The sequence below is a fragment of the Thermobia domestica genome, chromosome 1, assembly GCF_964235325.1.
Source record: "Thermobia domestica chromosome 1, izTheDome1.hap1.1, whole genome shotgun sequence".
NCBI lineage: Eukaryota > Metazoa > Arthropoda > Insecta > Zygentoma > Lepismatidae > Thermobia > Thermobia domestica.
The window spans coordinates 329,197,210-329,223,609 of record NC_137454.1 but is presented as its reverse complement, the minus strand read 5'-3'; the positions used below and the strand labels follow the sequence as shown (position 1 = coordinate 329,223,609).

The following is a 26,400-nucleotide window of genomic DNA, read 5'->3' as shown; positions in this document are numbered from 1 at the left end:
ATGATTGGAAATTAGTTGGTGGAATGGAAATGTGGAAGGAACGACAAAACCTCGAGAAAACTTACAAAGTCGATATTGCTAGCATAAATTTGCATATCCTGCGATCGAATAGGAACCCTTAGCACCAGTGCTGAGATCTCTACCATTCTTTTTTCAGATTTCATATGGTAATTTACCTACAATTTTTACATATTGTATGAATAAAGATAAGCACCGAATTTTAATTGCTGTACAAATCCATTTTTTAATGGCCTGGCTGTTTATAAATACATCAAGCTTTGCAAATGCACTATTCTGTTTTTTTTTTAAATAATAATAATTGTAATAACATACTTTTCAGAAAGTTCCTTCCTTCCATCTTATCTGTATGCAAAATTTCATATTTCAATTTAAAAATACAACAATGGAAGCTCCAACTGGTAACAAAATAAAAATAAAAACAAAATCAAATTGTCTAGGATTTCAATGATAAATACAATTTGCCTTTGATTGTCTGGTGTTCGGGGTTGATCTTATTCAAAATCTGTGACATCACACTCACAAGTTGGTCCGAAGGCAGGCCTGTCTTCTTGAACTTTTTCAACAACTCTGCAGTAGTTGTTGGTTTTCTCATTAAGTAGCGGCGAACGGCTTCCTCGGTGATACCAGACTCCTCAGCTTCGTGTGGCAAATGTGCAGCGGCAGCGGAAAAGTTTCCAAGACGAGGCTTTTTAGCAGGAGTTGGTTCCGATTCTACAGCTTCTGATGTTCCTCTTCCCTTATCTGTTGAATTCTTAGGAATATTTGGCGTCACTGATCGAGAATTTTGAGTGGCGCTGGTACCTTTGTTTCTGCCATTCTCCTTCACAGTTTTATTTTCGGAATCTTGGGTACCTGAAGTATAATGTGAAGACGATACATCCGGAACATTTCTGTCATTCTTTTCCATTTGGTTTTCCTTGTCCTTTTCTGTGCTTAGAGAATTCTCTTTGCTATCTTCATTTTCCTCTTCCTGTTGTTCCCCCTCTTCTTCATCATCATCTTCATCTGATGTCAGCAATCTTCTTAGAGCATCCTCCTCTGCTACACTCTTCATCTCGTTACATACTTTCCCTTCATGATCAGATTCACTGTCTGACAAATCTGATGACATATAATCTACTTCGTTTCCCTCTTCATCTCCGTCATCACTGTCTTCAAAAGCTTCATCATCTAATGCATTATTATTCTTCACTTTCTTGGTGAATTTGTGTCCCTTTTTCCCTTTCTTCTTTGGCTTATCATCTTCCTCTTCTTCGTTGTCGTTTTTACTATCAGAACCTTCATAATCTGAATCAGCCCATTCATCAGATATTTTTTTCTTCTTTTTTAATTTCTTTTCTTTACTCTTTCCCTCATCTTCTTCTTCATCTTCATCGGCCACTTTTTTCCCATTCCGGAGACGTCGACGCATCATAAATGAGTTGTAGTTAATCACCTTCTTTCTCCTTTTAAATTCTTCTTCAGCTTCTTCAATCGACAAAGTATCATAGCGCTCAATTGGCAAGAAGCTGTGCCACTCATCAAGGCGAATAGCTTCTAAAGCGCCATCTGGAGCTAAGGTAAAAATATAAGACGCACAGTTTTCAAATACTCCTCCTTCTCGTATACCCTTAAATTTCTTCTCTAACCCATCTCCAATTTTCAATATCCACGGTTGATCCTCTGCTCGGTAGGATTTCTTCATATTTACAGGTTTCTTACTACGTTCCACCTTCTGTTGTTCTTCTCCATATTCAGTTCCTGCTCCGTATTTAGGTGTCTCTTCGTTTATTTCTCTGAACATCTTTAAGTCATTTTCTCTTTCCATTTTCACTTTATTCCATTTCGAAAAGTCAATATTTAAAGATGAATTGAAACGCATTATATTATGTTTCTTCTTTGGATTCTTGAGCACTCGTATTGAGTGCTCTTCTACTGTTGAATCACTGGCTTCGTCACAACTCATTCTGTTGTCGAAAGTGTGAATAGAAAATACGTATACGCAAATAATTACAAAATAAAAATATATATGTGTAGTGTCTATCAGTTCAAATGCGATCTCTCACCAACAGACATTCCATATAATTTCCCGCTTTTATTAACTACTAAGCCACCATATATTCGAGAATCAATAACATGGATACAAGTAACTTGCAATAACCATGGAGTTGCATTGTTCATTACTACATGTTTATTTAATCAGTGATTTATTTAGAGAAACTGAAATTGTTGCCAACAATTGCGCGTTTCATATTAAGTATATGTTCTATTTAGCTTAACTTTGACCTTATCCTTACTGATATATTATATAAAGAACATCTCTCGCTACCTTCTGTGTGTGAGAAAAAGTCTGTCTGTCTGTTGTGAGAAATCCATATAGAAAGGAGTCAGTTAAAACCACCAAATTTTGTGAACAGATCATCAGATCTAATCATGTACGAATCCATTTTCAATTTTTCAATTTTGGACACGGGGGTGCCACACCGTCCAAAGATATTTCAGAAGCCCTTTAAGTTAGGTAATCCAAATTATTATGCTGTGCCGCAGGTTGCATACTGTTTCGTTCATTCGGGCACTTCCGCTAATTTGCTATAATACTGTAGTGGGCGGTTTTGTGTTATAAAGTTAGACAACCTAAACTATTCTGCTTTGCTGCTGGTTGCTTACGGTTCGGTCCGTGCTAGAATGGGCTCTTCTGCTAGTTTGCTATAGTATTGTAATGGGTAGTTTTGTGTAATAAAGTTAGAGAGTTAGTTATAGTACTTCTGCTAGTTTGCTATAATATTGTAGTGGGTGGTTGTGCGTCATAGTGGTGTTGGTTCAATACTTTCTTGTTACTTTTACATAAATCCCATCCCATTTTCCTATCTCAATGTCCTGTTTTTGTCTAAAAAATATTAGAAACATTGTCCTGAGCCACTAGAAAAAATACCTAGGAGCTATCAAATAAGAATTACGTTCCTAGCGAGCCTTTGAAGTAAGTTACGTTGATGTATATACCATGACTACGATGAATGGCTGTGTACCTACGCGATCCAGTAATTTATTTATATTTGATTTTGCCACTTCAGTTAAGGAACTCCTTCCTATATTTACCATGTTTGTCCTGTTTTTGTCTATCAGTGTGTCCTTCCGTCCGGTCATAATAAAATCTCAAGAACTACTTGATGGATTTGACCACGATATAGAAGGCCAATATTTGGGAACCCAACCCGTTGATGGGGGTGATTCATTCACTATAGAAATGGCAGAGATCAACTAGTTCCGGTCTTAACGTTGACCACTATAGAATAAAAAACGATAATGGAAAGTGAGAAGTTGTTTTCTGCAATCAATTAACCCCTTGCATTCCTGATGTCGTTTTCCTATGCCCGTGTTGTAATACCGGTTTCATTTACTGTTACAAGACTGTCTAGACCGTTATATAGGGCGTAGTTATTGTGCGCACATAAGAAGAGCATTCACAGTACTAATAAGAACAACTATTTGCGTTGTGAAACATATGAACTGAAAAAGAGAAATTCTGATATTCTGAAGGGATTTTATGCTGCTTGAGGTCGGCAACACTGACAGGAGATCAAAGAGAACTTTTTTCCCTTTCTCGACCTCGAAAGAGATCTCGAAGTTGCTCATTGTTTATCGTCAATACAAACACACGTGTGTTGTAATTGAATGCTCCCTTAGGCGTGCCATCTACTGAGACAACACATTTTTTGTCTTTTATGTCAGAAAGGTGCTTCCACCTAAGGGGAAATAGTAGAACTAAGTCTTGCCTTACCACCACTAACAAATTTCAGCATCTCCAAGATTAGTACGACCCCTAATAACGAATACATATGCATGACATCCATATGAATGCTACTGGTATGCAAGGGGTTAAGCGTTACATGTCCACATAATCTCTATTAAAACTAGAAGAATTAGAAATCTAGAAATTTAGGTTTCATTATTCAGAAAAATCATGCCATACAAAACAAACTCCTTCACTGCTATTTGTTGTATATTTCAGTAAGTTTCATTTGGAGTATTCAATTGAAAGATTGAGTTCCAAAAATAGCAGAAAGTTTGTTCCAACACTAACACAATTGGAGGTACTCCAGAGACAAGATTGTGGCAAAGTAACAAGAAAATTCCTATAGAATAATGTGTGATAAAGGCACAGGTGCCAAAAGCCGGTGTTTTGTGGTGGAATGGAGGTTATTTTTCATTGAGCTGGCTTTTTGGGAGAAAAAATTTAAATTGTCACTTTTGTGACATTATATAATTTGTTTATTCACAAGTATCGCTTATGTTTTTATGTAGTAGACTCTACAATTTAAAAATGCCTTTATAAATTTACAACTTATAAACTTCATATTCAGTTCGAGGTAGCCTATCTTTAATTTGAACTACAATTATAATTTCATTGGCAGCCAGGAAGTATAAGTTATGTAAAAAAACATATTGGTTGCCTAACCATATCACCAACTTCCTGGAAGTTACACATCTTGTAATGTGTGACACGTTACCTAAATTTAAACTGGCAGACAAAGTTTTTAACTTGAGAAACGTTACTAATTCGTTTTACTTTACGCATAAATTGTGAATGAAAGATAATTTTGTTCTATTAATTCTAACTACTACATTTTCAGAATAGTTATTGGTAACACGATTAAATTTTCACTAATACGGTTCCGTCGTTGAACATTACTCTTTACTAACTCAATAAACTTGAATTGAACTAGAAAATCCACTGCGTTTACCGATATCCTCATTTCTTTTCTATCGAGTAATCAGGAGGCACGCTGTCTCAGTGGTAGGACGCTTACCTCTGGTGCCTGGGGTCACTGGTTCGATCTCCGGAGAAATAAGGTTGTGGTGAGCAACATTGTTTTTATGGTTTTACTCGGGGTGCTCCTGTTTCCTTACACATTTTTCATTCCACCGATTCTCCCATCATCATTCACTTGCCTTAATCATCCGACTCCCTTAACCAAAAGGACAAAGTGTCCCTGTTTGGAACATTTACCTTCTTCTAAACTATCTCGATTTGAAAGATTTATCTCCCATTAAAGCGTTCCAATTTGGAAGATTTTCCTCCCACTAAAGTGTAAAGATTTGGAGGATTTATCCCCAATTAGTATTCCGATTTGGAAGATTTACGTCTCACTAAGGTGTCCCGATGTGGAAGTTTTATCTTCCACGAAAGTGTCCAGATTTGGAAGATTTACCTCCCACCAGTGTAATGTGCCTCGGTTAGGAAGGAGGAAGCAGATCTGTGATGTGATCTTGGTTGAGAAACTAAACATGTTACAAAATTCGTTCCTCGATTGCTAACAAAGGAACAAAAAGAAACACATGGGAAGATCTATGACTTTCTAAATCTGTATCTTCTTGAGAAAACATTATAACAAGTAACGAGACTTGGGTCTATGGGTATATCGTTGACACACAGGTACGATCATTCCAGTGAGTCGGAAAGCCTTCGCCGAAACCCAAAAGAGCACATCTAAGTTTTAAATGCTACAGTGATGCTTGCTGGTTTTCTTTTCTTCTGTTTCTTTCTTACCTTTTTGTGGTGTCGTTCATTATGAATACGTCGTCAAATCGTCACCAAAGGGTTTTATTTAAAAATGATGAGGCGTTTGACGGACGTTATGAGGAAGAAGAGGTTGTATGCTTGGAAAATGGATTATAGATTCTGTACCATAACACTGTTTCTATCTATTAGTGCTCCTTATTAAGAAGTTTTTAGCGAAAAGTCTGGCTGGCCAACCAACCTACTCGCCCTATATGACTGCAGATTTCTTCAAGTTCTAATCCACCCTAAAAGTTTGCCGTTTCCAATTCAATAAAAAAAATTGCTACAAGATCTCCAGGATATTCCCCAAAAGAGCACTCCACAATGCGTTCCACCAGCGGAAGACGCACTGGAAGCGATGGATTAATAGTGGAGGGAACTTCTTTGAAGGAGACAAATCTATAACAAAAGTTCGTCTGTTCCAATTCAATAACACAATACCCGCTACGAGACCCCCAGGATATTTCTCAGAAGAACGTTCCATGATGCGTTTCTAACAGCGGGAGATGAGCTAAGGTAGATTTTGAAAGAGACAAATCTACCTTAAAGGTATGCCGTTTCCAATCCAATAACAGAAACATTGCTACGAGACCTCCAGGATATTTCCCAAAATAGCGTTCCACGATGCATTCCACCAGCGTTGAGAACGATGAATTAATAATGGAGGGAGCCATTTTGAGGAAGATAAATCTGAATAATTTCGGAAAACAATAAGTTCCATTATATTTATAAAGTTCTGTTCCTTTATGGGCAGACCACTAAATCCTCAAGTGTAGCTTTCGAGAAAATCGCAAAATACTAACTTTGTTGAAAATCTCATAAACTGTTCCCGAACGATATCAACGCCATCTATTAAGATGAAACTGAGAGCGAAGTATAATCTCATTGCGACATCAATCAAACAACAGTACACAGCATGCTTAATGAGATATTGATAAAAATTATGATTAATTCTTAAATTTTAATATTTGTTTGAAACTATAATATTGTATCAAGATAAGTAAACTTGTACCAAGTTATAGTTCTTATGCGTAATTTAGGAGAAAATTTTAAAAAAAAAATCAATTTTAATGTTCTTCGGTATATGTCAAAACTTGTTTATATCTATTTATTCTGTTGGAAAGAATGCATATTTTATTTATACTGCATACGTTAAAAATACCAGCAGATTGTATTCATTTTCGTTTCTCTTCCCCTAACAGTGACACTTATACTCCTAATAATAATACACATACTGCTACTAGTGACACACATGCATCTAATAGTAACACAATACTCTTAACGATGATAGATTCCTAATACACATACTCCGAATAGTGACAGTCATACTCCTAATAGAACACATACCCGTAATAGCCACATGCACGTACTTCTAATAGCAACAAACATACTCCTACTAGTGACATTCATACTCCTAATACAATACACATATTCGTAATAGTAACACGCACATAATCCTAATAGCAACACAAATACTCCTAATAGAAGCACACACATACTTCTAGTAGTGTAGTGATACCCATACGCCTATTAGAAACACACATACTCCTAATGGCAACACACATACTCCTAATAGTAACACACACATCGTCGAATGAGAACCAGAGGAACGTAACTCCAAAAATGCGGTTTTCGTTTTCTTCATGTTTAGACATAATTTTGAAAGTGTAAATCGAACGTGTAACTCCATCTGTTCTCCTTGTCGATCATCTGTTGTAATGTAGCTCAATTACCATCTTATTAAAAATACATTTTTCTAAGAAAATAATATTTTTGTCCTCTCGCCTGTAAACCTACGAAAATGGAGTCACGTTCCTCTGGTTTTCATGCAACGATATACGCCCAATGGCAACATGCATACTTCTAGTGGTGACACCCATACTCCTAATTGTAACACATATATTTCTAATAGGAACACACATACTATTAGAATACTACCAGTAGTGACACCCATACTCCTAATAGTAACACACATACTCCTAATGGCAACACGCAACCTCCTAATGGTGAAACTTCCTACTCTTAATAGAACACATATATTCGTAACAGTGACACAACACACAGACACACATACTTCTAGTAACAACACACACACTCCTAATAGCAGGACACATATACTCCTAATAGTGACATCCTACTCCTAACAGTAACACACATACTCCTAATGGCAACACCCACATTTCTAATGGCAACACACATACTTCTAATAGCAACACTCATACTTCTAATAGTGACACTCATATTCTTAATAGTAACACACATACTCCTAATTGCGACACACATGCACTTAATAGTGACACATATATGCTTCTAACAGTGACACACACACTTCTAATGATAACACTCATACTCCTAATGGCAACATATTTCTAATGCTACACACATATTTCTAATGCTACACACGTATTCCTAATAGTGACACACACACTCCTAATAGTGACGCACATTTCTATTATAAATGTAAACAGAAATTTTGGCATCTCGCTTAAGAACCAGAAAAAAATTAAATGAAATTTTTTAGTTTTACGTCCCACGGTTATGCCGACTAGGCTAAAGGAAACGGTGAAGATGAGAAATGAATGAAATGGTGGAATGAAGAAAGTGGGAGGAAACGGGGAAACCCCGAGAAAACCCACGCACACGGTGTTTGACCACCACAAAGTTCACTTGACGGGAGCAGGGTTTGAATCCCAGACCCCATGCACCAGAGGTGAACGCTCTACCACTAAGCCACCGCGGCTCCAGAACCAGAAAAGATTAAAACAATGTTTTACAGAAAAAGTAACAGTCTCATATGTACACTAAGTGATGGAGAGATATTTTCTTCATTAATATTGAAACCAGAAGCGGCAGCATGTTTCTACACTTCGATTTGAGTAGGGAGACTAGAGTGGAGATAGACTATATTGTTGGAGATAGAAATAGACAAATGCTTCTCGTTATCTATTATCATCTTACTCTAAAGTGGTCAACGTTAAAACGAGAAATGATTTATATCTACCACTTCCAGTTTCAATACCACCTTCATCAACAAACACGACTCCTGACTTTTGATCATCAACATCATGGCTAAAATTAATGGTGATCCATCAAATAGTTCCTGAGATTTTCGTCTCTCGGACGGACGGAAAGACACAAGAACAAAGCTAATATACAAGTTGTAGTGTCACCGATTTTGATTTGTATGAAGTGATATTGTGCCAATTAATATAAAACCAGTAACGTTAGAAGATTTCTATCATATCCGGTTTTAGTAAAGAGATTAGAGTGAAGATGGGACGCTCCATTGATTGCAGAAAACTACTTCTCGCTATCTATTACCTTTTCATTCTATGCCGATCACGTTAACACCGGAAGTGGTTGATTTCTGTCACTTTAGGTTTGAATAGAAGGTTAAGAGGAAAAATAGTACCTATCCCTAGAAAGATAAACCGATTCCAGAAAAACCGCCTATCTCTTATCGTTTGTGGTCTATGTATATCAGTATTGAAACCGAAAGTTTGTAATGGATTTATAACACTTCCGGTTTTAGTAGAAAGAGTCAAGGATAGAAATAGAAATTACTCTGTAAGCGCAAGAAAATCACTTTCCGCTATCTGCTGCTGTTTTTACTCTATAGTGATCAAAGTAAAGATCAAAAATGGCTGACTTGTACCATTCCCTATTTTAATATTACCTGTTTCAACGAACTCAAATCTTATTTGAATATCATCTGTATCAACGAACTCAATTTATATTTGAATATTACCTGTATCAACGAATTCAATTTCTATTTGAATATCATCTTTATCAACGAACTCAGTTCCCATTTGAATATCACCTGTATCAAGAATTCAATTCTTATTTGAATATCACCTCTATTAACATATTCAATTCCTATTTGAATATCACCTCTATCAACAAATTCAATTCCTATTTGAATATCACCTCTATCAACGAACCTAATTTTTATTTGAATATCACCTGTACCAATAAACTCAATTTCTATTTAAATATCACCTCTATCAATGAGCTCAATTTTTATTTGAATATCAACCCTAACAACGAACTCAATTCCTATTTGAATATCACCTCTATCAACGAACCTAATTTTTATTTGAATATCACCTGTATCAATAAACTCAATTTCTATTTAAATATCACCTCTATCAACGAACTCAATTTTTATTTGAATATCGACCCTAACAACGAACTCAATTCCTATTTGAATATCACCTCTATCAACGAACCTAATTTTTATTTGAATATCACCTGTATCAATAAACTCAATTTCTATTTAAATATCACCTCTATCAATGAGCTCAATTTTTATTTGAATATCAACCCTAACAACGAACTCAATTCCTATTTGAATATCATCTCTATCAACAAACCTAATTTTTATTTGAATATCACCTGTACCAATAAACTCAATTTCTATTTAAATATCACCTCTATCAATGAGCTCAATTTTTATTTGAATATCAACCCTAACAACGAACTCAATTCCTATTTGAATATCACCTCTATCAACAAACCTAATTTTTATTTGAATATTACCTGTACCAATAAACTCAATTTCTATTTAAATATCACCTCTATCAATGAGCTCAATTTTTATTTGAATATCAACCCTAACAACGAACTCAATTCCTATTTGAATATCACCTCTATTAAAAAAATTCAATTCCTATTTGAATATCACCTCTATCAACGAACCTAATTTTTATTTGAATATTACCTGTACCAATAAACTCAATTTCTATTTAAATACCACCTCTATCAATAAACCTAATTTTTATTTGAATATCACCTGTACCAATAAACTCAATTTCTATTTAAATATCACCTCTATCAATGAGCTCAATTTTTATTTGAATATCAACCCTAACAACGAACTCAATTCCTATTTGAATATCACCTCTATCAACGAACCTAATTTTTATTTGAATATCACCTGTATCAATAAACTCAATTTCTATTTAAATATCACCTCTATCAACGAACTCAATTTTTATTTGAATATCGACCCTAACAACGAACTCAATTCCTATTTGAATATCACCTCTATCAACGAACCTAATTTTTATTTGAATATCACCTGTATCAATAAACTCAATTTCTATTTAAATATCACCTCTATCAATGAGCTCAATTTTTATTTGAATATCAACCCTAACAACGAACTCAATTCCTATTTGAATATTATCTCTATCAACAAACCTAATTTTTATTTGAATATCACCTGTACCAATAAACTCAATTTCTATTTAAATATCACCTCTATCAATGAGCTCAATTTTTATTTGAATATCAACCCTAACAACGAACTCAATTCCTATTTGAATATCACCTCTATCAACAAACCTAATTTTTATTTGAATATTACCTGTACCAATAAACTCAATTTCTATTTAAATATCACCTCTATCAATGAGCTCAATTTTTATTTGAATATCAACCCTAACAACGAACTCAATTCCTATTTGAATATCACCTCTATTAAAAAAATTCAATTCCTATTTGAATATCACCTCTATCAACGAACCTAATTTTTATTTGAATATTACCTGTACCAATAAACTCAATTTCTATTTAAATACCACCTCTATCAATAAACCTAATTTTTATTTGAATATCACCTGTACCAATAAACTCAATTTCTATTTAAATATCACCTCTATCAATGAGCTCAATTTTTATTTGAATATCAACCCTAACAACGAACTCAATTCCTATTTGAATATCACCTCTATTAAAAAAATGCAATTCCTATTTGAATATCACCTCTATCAACGAACCTAATTTTTATTTGAATATCACCTGTACCGATAAACTCAATTTCTATTTAAATATCACCTCTATCAACAAACCTAATTTTTATTTGAATATCACCTGTACCAATAAACTCAATTTCTATTTAAATATCACCTCTATTAAAAAAATTCAATTCCTATTTGAATATCACCTCTATCAACGAACCTAATTTTTATTTGAATGTCACCTGTACCAATAAACTCAATTTATATTTAAATATCACCTCTATCAATGAGCTCAATTTCTATTTGAATATCACCTCTATTTAAAAAATTCAATTTCTATTTGAATATCACCTCTATCAAGAAACTCAATTCCTAACTTCAGTCTCTCAACATCTCGGATAAAATTCATGGTGATCCAGGAAGTAATTCTTGAGGCCTTTTGTCTGAAGGACGAACGGCAATGGACGTGCGGACAGAACAAGTATGTAAAGCAGTTTCGGTATGCTAAACTCCTTTTAAAAGACTGTCCTTACTAAAACGGGACATCTAGACACGTTACTCAACAATATACGTAGAATTTCGAATTGCTTTCGACCACCTAGCCATCCAAAGTTCCTGAAAATATCTTTGGTAACTTAAGGTTTGTCTTTAACGAACAGACAATACAACGTAAATGAAAATTTAAAAAGAAAATAAAATGATAATGCTTGGAAATATGAGTAGTGTGAACTAAACTATATAAAAGAAAACGAGAAGGTATTTTGTTTATTAAAACAAAACTGAATAATATTATAAATTTAATAACTTAAGGGTTATTGTGGAGTTACTTAGAGGGTCATTGATTCTTAAGAAAAGTGACCGCTGTAATTTCTTTCATGAAAACGTGTGTGGTTTAAGTTCAAAAATCGCGTTCCATGTCCATTCTTTCCCACATGTATACAGTGTACATGATTGACCGACCAGTCAGTCATTTACAATTGGTGTACATACGAGAACAGAAGAGACGGTAAAACTATGCCTAAATTTTTCTCTCTCTCATCAGAAGGATAGTTAAAAGCAGAGAAGCATGACTATCATTATATACATATGCGTATATATATGTAATATGACTTTTTAAGTGTATGCGAGAAACAGAAAGTGGGTTCGCTATGGTTGGTCGAGAGGTTAAATACTCTTGGGAGAGTAACACATAGTTTAAACGAACGAGGAGAGTACGGGGGATATCAAGAGAAAATTGCCCCATTCGCCTCTTAGCTCTTGTCTGTTCATAATCGCTAGCACCGTTGCGCGAGGTTTTTAGAAAAAACAAAAAACTGGGTACGTTTGACGACCTGTCACTGAGTGACGAGCGGACGTGACAGCGCATGTAATTTACCGCCAATTCCTTCTCCTGGCGTCGATAATTGCGGCGCATCTTCTTCATTGCATTGTTTGATATCAAGGAAGGGAATATTATTTAGTTTTCTTCTTCTTCCTCTTTGTTTCTTTTTTTTTATTTCTGTGTACGTTTCCTAACAAAGTGAGTGAAAGGGGTCAATGAAGAGTCTGGTTTAGTATAGTTAGAGTTGCCACCCATTTAAAGTGAAAAGTTGGGAGAACCAAGGCAGATATATACGTAATTTCATTTCAAAGTTAATGGCTTGAAGATTATACAAGTTGTGGATGAACAAATCACACTACATATTATTTATTCTTTTCGAGTCTGATTGAATAGGGGATAACATACAAAAAGAGAATGGCATGAACTTCAATACAAAGTAAGTTATATCTTCGGACATATCTTTCGAATGTAGCTAAGACTTTTCGAAGAACTTAAAAAGTCTGTTACTGACTTCTTTATGTGTGTGTGTGTGTGGGGGGGGGGGTCTGTTATTTGGATTTCTTTAAAATTTTGAGCTCTCCATTCGATAGAGCATAAAAAAACTATCTGAAAAAAGTGAAATTGGCCGAGATATTAGCAAAAAATGTTCCGATTTCGGGAGATTTAAGGAGGCATATCTCGGGAACCGTAAGCCATAGAGAGCTCATATTGGTGTTGATCAATACCTAAGACGATGGTGAACATTTTGGTAATAAATAGTAATAGGTGACTACTGGCCAACTGGCCATTCTTCGCCAGATATTGTCTTTAAAAATTTCGGATTTTGGGAGATTTAAGGAGCCATATCTCGCAAACTGTAAGTCATAGCGAGATGATATTTTGTGAATTTTTCAATTTTCAGCATGTGTCCTCGTAAAACAACATATCGTAGAATGTTTTAACAGAACTCTTAAACAAAACATGTGGGAAAAAATTTAGTACTCAAGAAAATGATAAATGGATAGATATATTACAAGAATTGTTTAATGAGTATAATAATAGGCTAATAAAGAGATAGAACAATTGGTATAAAACCTGCAGAAGTTAATAAAAAATAAATAATTCTTTTTAGGTTCTTTCTGGCAATGCTCTTGGAGCAACTTCAGCTAGTTTAATCTTAAAATGTTGCAATTTATTTTTGAATTAATCTCCTTGTAGCCAACAGAGGCGGATCCAGGGGGGCGATCGGGGCGATTGCCCTCCCCAGAAGAGGAAATTTTCTCATTTTATATATATATAAATAAAACCCATCCCAATGTTTGGAGCCCTTAAAAGTAGCAGTATGACAACCCACCGCCCCCCCCCCCAGAAGTCGGTCCTGGATCCGCCCCTGGTAGCCAAACAAGAGTATTGAGAAAAAAAAATCAACACAATTCACTCATTCGTAATTACATGGTTAGCATACCATATTATGTTTTATGCTACTGGAATGTCTGTTATACGTAAAGGAAGAGTAGGTGTATGGAAAATCATTCAAAGGTATATCCAACCTCTCCCTCCTTCCTCATTTAGGATGCGTATTTGAATCGAAATCAAATTATAAAATCCCAATTTGACACCGATACTATGTTTGAAATCTAATTTCAAACTTTGAAGCAGTTACTCTTTGCAAAAAATTTAACACTCGTTACCCACTTGTATGCATTTCAATTCAAGGTGGAATGATGAAAATTCAAGTGAATTGAAGTCCTAACTCTGATCGAAAGTTCATTTCAAACGGTTCAGTCGTTTTCTCGTCATGATGCCAATTTGGATGCAGAGAGAAATTTTTAAAAATTCCTTCTTCTCCCTTAGAAGCAAAATTTTTCAAGATGTCAGGACATGTTCAATAATTTTAATGAGTTTAGTTTCATTTCCCTAATTTTAAAGGCCCCTCAGGTACCCTATTTCTGGGATAAATTTTTACTTCTTAAAGTGCACGTTTTGATCAAAGTGAGATGATAATAACCCAGTTCGAGATAAGTACTTGTTCAAAAGTTCATTTTTAACGGTTCAACTGGTTTTCGGTAATAATGTAAGCAGATAACTTCTATTTCATTCATATATTTATATAGTTCATCCCCGCCTCAAGATTTTTACAAAGCAATGGAAATGTAAATAAATTTGAAGTAATTAGTACAATCAAATGTTAAAATCTTCGTACATTGCAAAGAAATGAAGAAAATGCTTACAGACTTTCCACATAAATCAATGGTGTAAGAGGGGCCGCGGTGGCTCAGTGGTAGAGCGTTCACCTCTGGTTCTTGGGGTTCCGGGTTCGATCCCAGCCCCCGCCAAGTGAACTTTGTGGTTGATAAACACCGTGTGCGTGGGTTTTCTCTGGGTTCTCCCGTTTCCTCCAACTTTCTTCATTCCACCATATCACTCATCATTACCGTCTCCTTTAACCTAACCGGCATAACCGTGGGACGTAAAACTCAAAGATTTCATTTCATTTTCAATGGTGCGAGAAATCCAAATGGTGCGAATTAGGAATTCTTTTTACCTCCTCTTTCAATACGCTGAATAGTCTACTGAGTATTTGAACGTAACAGTATAGGGATTTGAAGGATTGCATCTAGTTAGGGAGATGGTAAATATAATTATTTACTTTGAGTAGCCACTGAGTTTAGTTCTCGAGTGAGTGTCTGTAGCTTAATTAGTCCTTTTGAACCACTTACATGTTTAGGTTGACCCTAAGTAGGGTCTGAACTTAAGGTTTTGAGCATTTATTAATCCACCGTAAGTTATAGTGCGATCTTTAATTATTTAAAATGATACTGAAAACGAACTCAAGAGTTATGACTTATACAGAGTGGCCCAAAACTAGGTATACAGTCCCGTACTGATCGGTCATGACATTTTATATCATTTACTTATTGTTATTCATGCAGGTATTGGCTTAATTTCTTCCTTATCTATTCGTAATTTATTTTCACTTACACCTTAATCTCGGAACAAACCAAAGCAAATAAATTCATCATCTTAATAAATTAAAATGTCATACTAGATCATTGCTGGTCTGTATACTTACTTTTGGGCCACTCTGTATATTAAACAAATATTTATTTATTCAATATGGTGTCTGACCTCTGGTACGAGGGCCTTCTTGATGAGAGATGTAATAATAGAATTTTTTCTAGGTATACGTTCAACTTTTTCAAATATATATATACACATATATAGCGCACATCCACCCCATATAGATTGTTCTTTAGTAAGTTTAAGATGAATATACTTTGGTAAACTGAACTATAAAAATATTAGATGGGCCTCATTACACCCCTATCCTGGATCGATCTCAGAATGGAGTTTGTTGTGGACAACATTGTATTAGTAGGGTTCTACTGTTTCCTCCCACATTTTCATTCGACCTTTTCCATCAGGCATGAGTAGGAGAAGTTCATTTTATTTTTTCTCAACTGTGTGGATGTAGGTTGAACTCGGAAATGCATCAGCTTGACCCAAATGCTATATTCAAACATTCATTTCAAAGGGTGAAATCTTACTTGTTTAGATTCACCCTAGCCAAGATTAGAAGTTAAGGTTTTGTGCATTTATTTATTCAGAAAATGTTATAATTCGACTTTCAATTCATTAAGGCGATACTGAAAGCACACTCAAGAGCTGTGATTTATTTTACTAAACAAATTGTGTAATTATTCAACATGATGGCTCACCTCTAGTACGAGGATACCCTGAATCAGAGATATAATACTAGAATAGGGTCTATTTGGTAGGTATATGCTCGGCCGTTTCCAAAAATATAGCATATATGAGCATTCGTTCGTAAATTTAAGATCAATGCACACTGTACAATAAAAATATTAGTTGCCTATACGATATATATTTCCATATATGCCTCATTACACTTTTGTTCTGGATCTATCCCAGACTATACAATTTGTTGCGGAAAATTTTGTATCATTGAGGTTCTCTTATTTTCTCTTACATTTTCATTCCACGATTTGTTCATTGGGCATAACGGGAAGACTTAAATTTCATTTAATTTTTTTTAACTACTTGTGAATGTGGGTTGAATTCGAAAGTGCATAATTACAACATAGTTCTCGCTTAGAGTAATCGACGTTCATTTTTTAGCTTCAGTTGAATTAGGCTCAATGTTTCATGTTTTAATGATGTTTTTGAATTATCAATCGAACTGTGGTTGTAGTCTATTACAAGAAAGTTTGATTTCATTGCACTAAAGTAAATGAGAGATAGTTAGGTGACGAAAACTTACTTGAAAACATTTTTTTTTTTTTTTTTTTTTTTTTTTTTACAGCAGGGCGCAAAATTTAGAGCTGACAACCAGTGTTCAGTAGGAATGGTTTCTACCTAAACTCACAGGGCTTCACAATTTCTGTTTCGCACGAAATTAATACTAGCAACCAGATTTATACAATGAAAAAGTGGACCATGTGTTATCAGAGTGGGCAAAATATAAACTTTTGTTTTCTTCATTGACGTTGAATCAGACATTGAAAAAGATTTACAGTAAAAACTTCATTACGAGATTTCCAAATTTGCTTCCAATTGTCACATTTTGTGCAGTTTTACCTGTGAGTACTGCTTTAGGTGAGAGAGGCTTCAGCAGTATCAACAGGTTAAAGACTGTCTATAAGAATTCACTGAAGACTGACACATTGGATAATTTGCTGACAATTGCTAACAATAGTCCTTCACTTAAGAGCTCTGACCCCGAAAACTGCAATCGACAACTGATACTTTATTGCAGAGAGAGAGATCGTTACACCAACGTGAAATCTTACGGTAAGATATGTTTTAACTTGTAGATATATGAATTGTCCAATTCAAAATTGATTATTCTGAATCGAACTGTCTGGTTTTGAAATTTTATGACCTGATCTAATCTCATTCTTTGTCAAACCAAAAGCTGTGGGGGGAACTTCTCATAATTTGTACGTGAGAGATACTGGCAATCATCATTTTTGGATTGGCGAGTGCTTCTGACTTTGAAATCTTGCGCCCTGCTTTCTAGAATAACTATGGAGTCTTAACTAGGGCTGTGCAATATCGAAATTTCGATATCGACATTCGATATTTTTCTGATATCGATATCGAATAGATATGTCGATATCGACAATATCGATATCGGATATCGAATATCGATATCGACAATATCGATATCGAATATCGACAATATCGATATCGAATATCGACAATATCGATATCGAATATCGACAAGATCGAATATCCATATCGACAAGATCGAATATCGATATCGACAACTTCCAATATTGATATCGACAACATCAAATATGGATATTCAACATATTGATTAGTCTTGAATAGTCATGTTGATGGGGGCCGCGGTGGCTCGGTGGTAGAGCGTTTAACTCTGGTGCTTGGGGTTCCGGGTTCGATCCCAGCCCCCGCCAAGTGAACTTTGTGGTGGACAAACACCGTGTGCGTGGGTTTTCTCGGGGTTCTCCCGTTTCCTCCCACTTTCTTCATTCCACCATTTCATTCATTTCTCATAATCACAGTCTCCTTTAGCCTAACAGGCATAACCGTGGGACGTAAAACTCAAAGATTAGGCCTACATTTCATTTCATTCATGTTGATATAAACAATCTGGTCTCAAAACGTTTCAATGGGGGATATCTCAGAATACTTGTTAGTCACAGAAAACAGACTTGTGTTCCTTCTAATCCATCATCTTTTCTCCGAAAAAGTTAATAAAAATATTCATTGAATTGTCTTTCTCAGTTATATATTGGTCATCATTACGGAAATAATGAGAGTGAAACACGGTGACATAGAATATGCGTGTTTTATTTGTGTGTAGGTGTTTATTTCATGTATATGCATTTGTGAATGTGCACGTGTGGCGGTATGCGTTTGAGAGAGAGAGAGAAGTTCTTTCTATAGCATAACACGTGCGTTTGTTGTATTTTAAGCTCACGCACAAACAATACTTGATCCAGATATGGACGATAGAGCGTTCACCTCTGGTGAATGAGGTCTCGGGTTCAAACCCTGCTCTTGCCAAGTGAACTTTGTGGTGGACAAACACCATTGCTTGGGTTTCCTCGGGGTTCTCCACTTTCTTCATATCACCATTTTCATTCATTTCTCATTACCACTGTCTCCTTTAGCCTAACCGGCATAATCGTTGGACTTAAAACTCAAAAATTTCATTTCATTTCGGATATGGACGAATGACGTACCCGATCAACAAAAGCAAATCGGAGAATCCCCGTTTCTCTTTTGTGCTAATCATTTGATGCCTCACTGCAACAGGAAATCGATGCATATCTTTCAGTGCCATCTACAGACAGTGGTGCTATTCAGCCGGTTCGCACCAGTTCGCTAGAACCGGTTGTTAATATATTTCGAGTTTGCTAAACCGTTTGTTATACCCAGACATAACACTAAATTTTTTAAGTTATACCCAAGAACGAGCAAGTTTCAGTTTGTTTAGCTTTGTTCTTAGAAATTCTTACAGCTACAGGGTTAGGTATATGATCTCTCAGAATAAGGTATAAGCGATTTTTTCTTAATTTCAAATGGGCTGGTTAGATATCAAGAATGAAAACTGGGATCGCATGAGTGCAGTGGTGATGGTTATTTACATTTGAAATGCATACATACCATTATCAATAATTGTTGATCCATTGCTGGGTTAAGGTGTTTCCAATACTTCTTGACAAACATCTATTTTGGATAATTCGTTTCCAAGATATTCGCAGTGCTACCTAATTTCGTCACAACACCTTATATTGGGTTGCCGTGTAGGTCTCTACTTGTCACTTGTGGCATCCAGTGAAAAATTTGCCTTTGTCTATCTTGTATGATTTGCTTCCTAAGATAGGGGGAGAGAGACAGAGGCGTAAATAAGGGCCCCGCAGACCCCGCATTGCGGAGGGGCCCAGGCCATCACGGGGCCCCCAAATTGTGATGTAGGACGTAGAAAAGGGGCCCCATTCCACGTTGTCTGCGGGGTGGCCTCCAAGCCCTTAGTTACGCCACTGGAGAGAGGTATCTTTCTATGTATCCATTTACTATCTCTCTCTCATATATATATATAACCAGTCACCAAAAATTAGAATAGCACCACTGCCTACAGATATGGAAGAAAACCTCCTTCACTGGAGGAAATCTCATGACAGTTAATTTCCAAAAATAGCTCTTCTGGCTCGTAAGTGTTTGTGTAGGTACCAGCGTTCTATTTAGTTGTGGAAAAAGTATTTAGTTGTGGATGCAATATCGTAACTGATGCTTATACTTCACTTACAGTTAGTGCAGAACATACGAAACAACTGATTTTCTTTCCATGAACAAAAGAGCTCGTTCCTAAATAGCAGTGTCATGAACTTCAATGCATCATACATTTCTAGTTGAATACTCAGTGCTAATAGGCATATTTCTAAACAAGACAGTTATTGTTCATTTTTCTCTGTATGTGTGATGTGTGTGTTTGTGTTCTTCTAAGTTAATCCGTTGGCTTTACAAATTTAACACTTGGACTCTATTTTAATATCCAATTTAAAAAAGCACGTGATCAATCGAGATCTCTTTCATATTATTATTAAATTGATAATCTTTTTGTATTAAAGAGTTTTTACGCAAAGACGTGACATCTCCCACATGAACTTAAGAGGTTTCTTGTTATTGGTTTTGTGCAAACTCATATCTAAAAGTGTTGATGTTTTCATTAAATTTAGGCTAAACCTTACGTCTTATACCATTATTCAGTTCTGCTTATGAAATCAATTTAGAAAGGTTCTAAGTCATTCCTAATAATAGCGCACCTAATAATACATATTCTAATACTTAAGCAAATCCAAAGAAATAGGGAAGTGTTAATACTACCTAAACAGAATATGTAAGTCTGTGTAGTGAAATGACAGAATAGAGCCTTTTGTTTGTTTTAGTGGGATGAGTTGTGTGGGTCAATTTACATCTAGTTACCACATACAAATAAACGGAAAATTACTATTTTGCACAAAAAACTAGTAAATTCTTGTTTCCTTGTCTGTTTAGATTTAAGCAAATTTTAGCACAGCATTTGATTTTTCACTCGCAATGGCAATACAGCACAAACATTAGTTGTAGTGAGGATATCAAGTTGACTCGGTTAAGGAATGCAGCCATGTTAATGATGAGAAATATTTTGGAGGGCATAGCTCCCCGGCTCTGCACTGGTTTTGGCTTTATCTTCGAAAGGAACATTATTTCTGCCCAATACAATTTTTGCACAAAGTTTGGGTTGATTCGGTGAAGAAGTGTAGCCGATAATATAAGTTAAATATACAATATTTAGGTGGATTAAGTAGATGTAGAAACATCCCTACCCCACCGCCGCCGATTTGGACGATCTTCAAAAGGAACCAAATTTTTAACCCATACTAATCCTCTGTAAATTTGGCTTCATTCTGTTAAGAAATGAAGTCAAAGGAGAAAATTAAATATTAACATGGAATGTTGGGAAGCATAGTCCCCAAACCCTACATTAATTTGACTCATGAAACGGGGCGTTTTTCTGCCTCATACGAGTATCGTGCAGTTTGGTTTCATTCGGTTAAGAAATGCAAATGCAGCTACTATCGCGAGCCAAAAAGCGTTATATATATATATATATATATATATATATATATATATATATATATCAAGCAAAACCCGCCGCAATTTTTTCGAGGAAGTGTGAAACACCAATATCGAATATCGATATTGACGATATCGGATATCGATATCGAATATCGACGATATCGATATCGCATATCGACATCGAATATCGACGATATCGGATATCGATATCGAATACCGACAATATCGGATATCGATATCGAATATCGACGATATCGGATATCGATATCGAATATCGACGATATCGGATATCGATATCGAATATCGACAATATCGGATATCGATATCGATATTTTTGCTATATCGATTATCGATATAAGATGGTATCGATATCGACGATATCGAAATATCGACATATCGCACAGCCCTAGTCTTAACACGTTCGTTGCGGCAGTATAAAACTGAGTTTTTATCTCAGCGCTATACGAGTCACTGTGTGTCTCGTTGAAGGGCAGCACGTGTATGCTAGTAATGTTAATGTTTAGAAACGAAAATAACACAAATGCACGGAGGTAATACAATGCATAAACGGTACCGCACAGAAATGAAATATCGCACGAGCCACTGGTGACTCATAACGCAGCGAACGTGTTAAAAGAAAAGGAAGCTTTCGTAGAATTGTAATCTTTTTACAACACGTATTTGAAATAACCAATTACTCTTTTCTAAATTGGCCTATTTTCAGAATTTTAATCAATTTTGAAATCACACATTACAGACGAGTACATGTTATACATATCTATACGCAATGTATGCGTTATATTATGTATAGCTATTTTTTTTTTATCTAAATAGTATTCCAGCAGTACTGTAACATAGATTTTTTCTGAGGGGGAGGGGGAAGCATTAATACGCATATTTGGGCCCAGTACAAAGAGTTGTTTTTCTAATTCTTGGGACCCTTCTTTCCATCTCTCTCTTATTCTTTTATGGGCCCCCAGTACCTGTGAGCCCTCCCGCACAGAGGTGGAATGAGAAAGTAGAAGGTAACGGGAATATACCGAGAAAACTTACAAAGACGATGTTGTTGTCTATCACACATTTACTTGGCCGGAAATCGAAGCAGGGATTCAATGTAACAAAGGCAAGCGTTCTACCACTGAGCCACCGTGACAGAACATGAATAAATGAGAGGACATGGTGGCTCAGTGATAGAGCGATTCCCTGGTTCGAATCCCTGCCAGGTAATTTATGATGGACAATATTGTGTCCGTGGGTTTTCTCGGGGTACTCCCGCTTCCTTCCAAATTCTCATTCCACCAATTCTTTCTTCATTCACTTACCTTAATCATCAATCTCCCTTAGTCTAACAAGCATAAACGTGAGACGTAAACTTAAATATTTGACTTCATTTAATTTCATAAGTAAAAAGTCTTCATCCCGGCGAAATTAAAATACCGCTAATTTTACACAGTAGCGTAGCCAGGATGTGTGTTTGGGGGGGGCCCAAGTGCTGTTATAGGTACATATAGAGTAATTACAAACAAAAAAATATATAAACATAAAAATATATAAAAAATTACAAACATCAAAGTACCAAAGTACATTGTCGGACCTCTTTGGGGGGGGCCCGGCCCCTCTGGCCCCCCCCTTCCCTACGCCACTGATTTTACAGTAATTATGTGATATCTTCAAATAGATAAAAGATAATCGAAATGTGAAACAAGAGCGCCCTAGACAATATTATTTTAAATGAGAAACCGTTATCACGACTCACTTATCTGCTTTCGATTTCGAGCCATTTTGAAAATCGGCATTTATTTTCGCGTTTCTAAACAGCTGAAAACGGAAAGCCACTAGGTGACTTGTGATAACGGTACCTCACGCAAAATAATATTGTCTAGGACGCTCTTGTTCCATATTTCAATTATCTTTTATCTATTTGAAGATATCACATAATTACTGTAAAATTAGCGGTATTTTAATTTCGCCGGGATGAAGTCTCTTAATGAGAAAATAGGGTCACTCTTGAGAAAATCAAGGTAGGTGGAAACACTACCTATAATATGTTTTTTTTATTATTTTTATTTTATTTCGGTTCTAAAGAAATAAAAAATAAAGAAAATCTAAATTTCTCCTGATTTACAGTATGAGACTTCGTTTTGTAATCTTATATGCCTTAAAGATTTTTTTTATTACTTTCTTTTTGTAAATTCTGTCTTTTCAGGTGAACAATTTAACTAAAGTATGTTCAGTTACAAAGAAATGTTAGTAACAGCGTATTCTTTTATAAAAGCGTGCGGTCATTTTCCGATTTCCTGGCCTGTCTTCCTGTTATTTTATTTTTTTCTGTCTGTTGCTGCAAACTGTAATTTGCAACACATCATGTTGCAACATACCACCAAAGTTGAAACCGTGATTGCTGCTTTTTTTTTCTTTTTTTCTTTTCCGTAATTCCATGCGAGAAGTGTGAACAGTCAAGAACGTTTCTATCAAAATTAAAAACAACAAAACTTCGTTGCTGTTTATCTTGCTTTGAAATTGTAAGTTTTCCTTTTCACTACCGAGATTTGATGAGATGCGAACAAACCTGTAAGCTAGGGAGGAGCTAGAGCGGGCTATGCCTACCTTAATTTTTTTTTTCTCTACGTGTCTTCTCTTTATCCCTTTTAATTGTTGTACTTTTCGTTCCCTTTTTGAAGCTAAACTAATTATGAATATTTTGCAATTTTATTTACGTAACTAAATTCCACTGAGTGTATTTTAGTTGTTTCTACGTAAAATGATATACTCCTAGCTATCAGAGGTAGATCTAGAAAAGAAAAACTGGGGTTGGTCAACAAGACCTCAGGCCAGAAGTCATGATAGGTATATCATGAGTTTACTATAAACTTTCACAAATATTAGCTTCAATTATTTTTTGTCTCTCAAAAAACTGGGGGCCTAGGACGCCGCGACCCCAAATGCACTAAACTGGGGGTTTCTAACTCAACATACATTTGTACACATTCTGATTAAAACTATATTTGCTTAACACGAAAATGATTGGTGTAGTATGAAAATTTGATCTTACACTTCACTTGTACTCTTTCTCATTATATATAAAAATAAGTAAATTAAAGTAATCTAGTACTATATTTTTTCTGAAAATAACAAGCTTATTAAACCCATTACTTCAAATCGGGATTCGCGCCTAAGAAGAGTTCCGCACTAGAGTATAATCTACTCCCAACTGTCAAATACACACAAAAGTACGTGTACATTGTAATGTATGTTTTTCTTGACAACCTCAATGACTGCCATCTCGAGGAAGACATTTCAAGTTGAAACTGATTAAAGCTTTGTTGAGATTATCAATTCAGCAAAAAAGTTTGAAAACTGGCCAAATTATTCATTGACTTTGGAACTAGCAAGAGTTTGTACACGGGCAAAATTGTAAGAAAGATTGTAGAGAGAACTAAAACAAAAATAACTTTAATAAAAAGGAATAACAGTATGTTTAATTTATAGTTTATAAATGTTAAGTGATTTTCAGAAGTTCAAACAATTATAATTTGTCTTCAACGGAGCACTTAAATTTTCGCCTTTTTTGAAGAAAACTAATATATATATTTTTTCGATAAATCATTTGACAGTCACTAGAAAAGTGGTATTGTCACTATGTACTTTTTAGAGCTGATATAGCCTACAAACATTGTTAGTTACTTGTAAGTTTACAAGTATGTAATTTTATACTAAAATGTAACTCATCTGTTTGGCATGTTAACTTGCGAACACTTTCCAAACTTGCATTTGGATTATTTTACCATTCAACCACAAAGGAATAAAGTATAGTGTAGAGACCTGCACGGGCCGAATGTTTCGGCCCGAGCCCAATCCAGCCCGAATGTACGTAGGCCCGGCCCAGCTCGGGCCCGAAAAGTTTTGGAGATTTTCGGCCCGAGCTCGGCCCGGCCCGATAAGTTTTTAAAAATTCTTGGCCCAAGCTCGGCCCGAGCTTAATAAATTTTTGAAGTTTCATTTTGTAACATTTTTCACGGGCACACTTCTTCAACGTTTGCTTTATTCTAATTATCGTTTAACGAATGTCAATAATTATTAATGAATTGCAATTAGTCGGCCCCAGCCCGGCCCGACCTGAAGAGAAATCAGTGTCGGCCCGCTCCGGTCCAAAGAAATAATAGAGTCCTCCCGCCCAAGCCCGGCCCGTGCAGGTCTCTAGCATAGTGTATTTCTGTAGACCTTGGTGAAGCTTGTCTAGGAATGTGCGGTCCCCAAAACTGCTCCCAATGAGGCCCCGCATCTTCTTAGGTCTACCCTGGGTAACCACATTCATATGTCGTAGCGTCAACAATATTTTTATTACAATAGTTAATATTTTCAGTTAAATATTTATTTAGTGAATCCACTTTAAACAATAAGCGTGAAAAATTGATTCTCCAAGCAACGACGTATTTTAATTTTGTCATCAACTTCAGTGTACGGATTACGTTATTCCTGGTAAGTTTAATACGTTGTATTAAATTCAATTGTGTTAAGATCTAGATTACATATTATACAACCAAACTGTGAACATTATATGCAAACTACAGTAGCTTGCTTGTTTTAAATCCTAGTTGAATTATGTGAGAAAATGTTTATATGGCTGACATTCATTGCTTAGAAATTGCTATGCAATGTAGACTATTACATGAAATTAAATACTGCTTTTAAAACGCTATAGAATACTCTCCGAAGGTGCAGTCTGTGTGTACGTCTTTAGGGACAATCAGGAAACACGTACACGCTTTTGGCGTGGGAGGTCTGGTTCGATTCCCAGCGGTAGCTCAAGTGGTTTTGATCCCATGTTAAGCTGTAGGTCCACGTAACATATACCCTCGCTGTTGAATGGGACGCTAAACTCAAAATCAAATCAAAGAAGAAAAAAAAGTTATTAACATTAGAAGTATATTAGTTTGACTAGCCTTAGAATTTGTTTTTAAAAAGCGGGAAATTCGAGAAACTGGCATAATTTAACAGTCCATCTAGATGTAGTTATTGTTATGTCTAACTTTTCAAAATAACAATGGGTTCGATTCCCGGCGGAAGCTCATGTGGTTCGGATTCCACGTTAATCATTAGGTCCACGTCACATATAACCTCGCTGCTGAACGGGACATTAAACTCAAAATAACCATTTTTTATTTATGTAAGCTTATCGAGCTTTT

The 26,400-nt window shown here is 35.6% G+C and overlaps 1 pseudogene; it reads right to left on the bottom strand.

Moving 5' to 3' along the window:
• Positions 1-224: 224 nt before the first annotated feature.
• Positions 225-2,150, bottom strand: LOC145663099 (general transcription factor IIF subunit 1 pseudogene; annotated as a pseudogene).
• Between the last annotated feature and the right edge of the window lie 24,250 nt (positions 2,151-26,400).